Genomic DNA, 4,440 nt, shown 5'->3' on the forward strand with positions numbered 1-4,440 from the left:
GTGCACTTTTTTTATAGTAGGCATTTCTATCTCTTTCTATATTTGGAGCATACAGATTTACTAGAGTAAAAATATTGTTATCAATTTCAATATTAAGTAAAATAATTCTGCCTTCTTTATCTTCAAAAGTATTTATAATAGAATGATTTAGTCTTTTATTAATAAAAATTGATACCCCTTTAGAATTTGAACTACCTAGACTGTGGTATGTTTTCCCCTCAAACTCTTTTTCTATGGTGTTGACATTGCTTTGTACAAAGTGAGTTTCTTGTGCGAAAAGTATATTGCACTTTTGTTGTTTACACCACTCATAAAGCCTTTGTCTTTTTTCTTTTTTCCCAAGACCTTGACAATTCAGTGAACATATATGTAGCATTTTATCCATTTTCATATATACAAATTGTTGTCATTTTACACAATATATTATTCATTATATACACATTAATAATGACATATTTCACTAATTTCCATTCTATATTTATATGGAACATTTCATAAATTATGCTTAGTTCTATCTGTTTATCTGATTTATCTATTGTGTTAACATTTTTTGCACAGGTTAGAATACATCTTTTTTGTAGGTTTCTCCCTGGTTCTAAAAATAGACATCTACTGGTAATAAAGACCTTGACCTTAAAAACAGTAAACATTTTATACCGATACATAGCCCAATGCAGTCTATCATCAATATGTATATTTGGATTAAAATATATGGAAACTGTGTCGTTGTGGATATGATGTTTCTGTTGTAAGTATAATTTTACATTTATAATATATTTTCCTCGTACAATTAGCTTCGCGTACAGGTAAGTGTGGTTTAATTGAACAAGTGTACATACCCATTTTCTATGACAGCTATAACGACTACACGCATATTTATTTCTTTTATTTATTGTACGTACTCTGCTTTTGCTGAGTATTATTCTGTTGTTGTGTGATTCTGAATTTGAATGAATCGCTTTGTCACTTTTTTCATGTTGTTTTATACGATATAATAGAAGATGTATATACTTCACGTTTATTTGTAGTGGAAATTTTGATTTTGATAAATGTGGGTCAAATGCATATGTAGGTTGCGTTGCGATACGCCTATATTTTGACACTAGTATTTGCACGTGCTTTTTGTTTACGAAATCATGTTGACATTTCGGATAACACATACAGCTTTTGTTATGAAATTTTATTTGGTCTTGAAATTGCTTTACTTGTTGTTTACATTTAAAGATGTATACGGTATATTTAGAACGCGTACGTTCGCATAGCCTTATGGTTTTTTTTCTCAACTAATAATGTTTCTTTACTCTGATAAAAATTATCATATACACTTATCATATATTAATTATTGTTATACCTGATATAAAAACAATTATCAGTATGTAAGTTAAGTATAGAATTTTACATCTTTTCATTATTATAGACATTGTTTTTAAAAGATTTCTACATATTCTTTCAGAATGTACACCATCTTTAAATATAGCATCACAAACTGACATATTTTTTGTTTCTTTTTTTCTAACTAAAATAACCTTAATATAATTAAGGATATATATTATACAATAAAAAATCAGCATTATTTACAAGTTTATTTAGTGTTTATTATATTTTGTATTGAATTATGTTCCAGTTCTAGGTCTTGTTGCATGTATTTCTCTTTGGTGTGCTGTATCAGTTGGCGTAGAAGGTTTCCGCTTATCCGTACTTTGTTTTGGAGTTTTGGCAGCTTGCAGATCTAGAAATTGATCTAATGTACCCTTTTTAGTAGGTTTGGTTTCACTATTTCAATTACTTTTATTTTTGTCACTTTGTCCAGTTGGATAATTTCTACTTTTTTGAATGTACGTTTTATTAGCAGCTTTGACATGTCTTCTACGCGGAGGTTGTTGCATGATAGACTGAGACTTTGGAGCGTTGTTTTCATCATCTGTTTGGTTCTCGTCTGACTCATCTACTTCTTTAGTTGTGTTTTTAGTTGGTTTCTGAACTTTGCTAAATACAAACTGTGTGTCATTTTGTTCATTTTTGTCTGTTTGACTGTTATCATCCTTCTGACTGAATTCTTCCTCACAATCAATTGATTTGTGCCCTAATTTGCCACATTGCCTACAGCGCCAGTCACTTTCACATTGGACTTGTTTGTGCCCCATCCCTAAGCATTTGTTGCATTTAATATTTGGATTTACTACTTCTTGTCCTCTATATATCAATAGTGCTCTATATTTGCCTATTTTTACATACCGGGGTAGATTCTCCTCTGGTTGATCACAACTAAAAATTCTGTCTCCTGTTTTGCAATCTAATAAAAATCCATCCACTCTTACTCTTTCTCTGTTATAGCTATGAATATTTAGATCCAGATTTTGAAGGAATCTAAAAATTTGTCCGTCATCAGCTGAGAGTGGGATGTTTTTTATTCTTTTTCTGCAGTAGTCATCATGTTGTCTCTCAACGACTCTTGGATTTTTTGGATAAAGCTTTATCAGCTTTTTTCGAACTACCACTTTACCGGTTAGAAGTGTGATTCTATACTCTTCAGAGTCTACATAAATTCTCCACATTCCATTTATCCTCTGCAAACCTTGCAAAGTATTTCCAGGAACAACTAGGGCCATACCTTTGTAAACTTCTTCGTGGGTGAGAAAATTCTCTCTATTTCTTACATTACCAAAAATGTCTGATTCTAACAAGAAAACTGGTTTAACTGTAGATAGATGTTGTTCGTGATTTATCTCGTTATCTGACTTGTTATAATGTTCACCATTAGCTGTTGCATTTGCGTACGAGCTTGAGGTCGCCATTTTTCTTTGTTTTTGGACTGAGTTGTAATGTTCTCAAGACTTTTACAAACGATATGTGATGTTTAAACACTTGTTGACATAAATACTTATTAGCTTGTTAACTTTGTATGACTGTCTTATAACTTGTTTTCATCTAAACTACGATTTTTTTTATGAGCACGAAGAACACCGTGGTCATCCATTCAATGCCCCTTCTAACCCTATTCGGTTTTTCAATTGTCTGCAAACATTTTTTTTTGTATTGAATTGTGTTGATGAATGATGTTGAGGATAAAAGTCATGTTTTCTTCAGCAGACAAATCTGGAAAAAAAGAACAGTACTTTCAAAGCAAAATTACCACATGCAGAACTGTGATGTTGCAGGACTCATCCCTGGAAGTTCGAAACGACTCTATTCCAGTTATTAGCTGTTAATACGGAATTTTGGATGATAACGAGAAGAAGATTTGAATAATCTCCGTCTTGATTGCGTTTGTGAGACAGTGTGTTTTGCTGCATACACATCACATACATGTATAATTACAAATTAGTTCTGGTCCTCTTAGTCATGCAATTCAAAGCTTAACAACTCCATGTAATTAAAAATTTATAATTTCCTCAAATAGCCAACGTTTCTACTCTATTTCGTTTCTTATTTTTATTCCCCATCAGCAAGAATTCAATTATGTATTCTTAGGTTACAAATTAGATAACGCCTGATTGGACAAAATTAATTTAAAAAAATAGAAAAAAATAGAGAAGAATAGTCAGAAAATAAATAAAAGAGAAAACAAGAGATAACATGGCATGTATCATTTTACTAAATACAGAAATATAGACGCCGCCTTCACCATCCACACCCTCTTCATCTAAGTCGCAATCACTTCATTATCTACATGATATAATTGTCAACTATTATATGTGTATTATTTCTTCAGTTATCTCTTATTTATAATGACTTCAACATATAGACGTAGGGAAGTCTGTATAGCTCTATCAAGTATTCAATGTCTGCAATATTTTTTCTCCTGGATTTACTTGACTGATACGATGTGTTTAAGCTCACTGGCGAAATGTTTTCAATGTCTAAGATCTTAATGATATACTCAGATGAAATTAAATCAAAATGTAGAATTTAAAATTTATATTATAAGTCAGCTAATAACATTAATAGGTTATGGAACTCCTTTCAACTATTTGATTTTAAAAAAAAAGCCTGGTAAAGGCTGATTTTTACCTTATATTAAGCATTAGTATTATTTGGGTCTCCAATCGTAAGAAAAAATATATATAATCTGCTTAAAATTTCGTAATGATGTTTTTATGACCTATTGAAGTCTTCAATGAAAAGAAAAGTGGGTGATATGGGGCAAAATATTTTAATCTGTATTGTAGGGAAAAAACCTAAGGAGTCCGAACATCTGACAAAAATTCCTAAACCTGATCTGACTACATCCTTAAGATACCAGAGTAGTCGTCGGATATTTTAAATATTAAGCACAAGTATTATGTTAATATATCGTTTCTGAAATATTATTGCTGTTTCAATTTAGCAGTGAATGCGGTAAAAATAGACCTTTCTTGCTAGAAATCAGGTTTTCATTATCATATGAGATCTTTGTTCCAAGGGTCTTGATGACCAAGTGGTCTAAGTAGTATATCTCTT

At 31.1% G+C, this 4,440-nt stretch overlaps 1 long non-coding RNA gene across 1 annotated transcript; it reads left to right on the forward strand.

Moving 5' to 3' along the window:
• Positions 1-620: 620 nt before the first annotated feature.
• LOC127721520 (uncharacterized) lies at positions 621-4,015 on the forward strand. The gene is made up of 2 exons (XR_007991290.1): positions 621-748; positions 3,088-4,015. It is a non-coding gene; the product is annotated as an uncharacterized LOC127721520 (long non-coding RNA).
• Positions 4,016-4,440: the final 425 nt, after the last annotated feature.

This window comes from Mytilus californianus, unplaced genomic scaffold (genome assembly GCF_021869535.1).
Source record: "Mytilus californianus isolate M0D057914Y unplaced genomic scaffold, xbMytCali1.0.p SCAF_12, whole genome shotgun sequence".
NCBI lineage: Eukaryota > Metazoa > Mollusca > Bivalvia > Mytilida > Mytilidae > Mytilus > Mytilus californianus.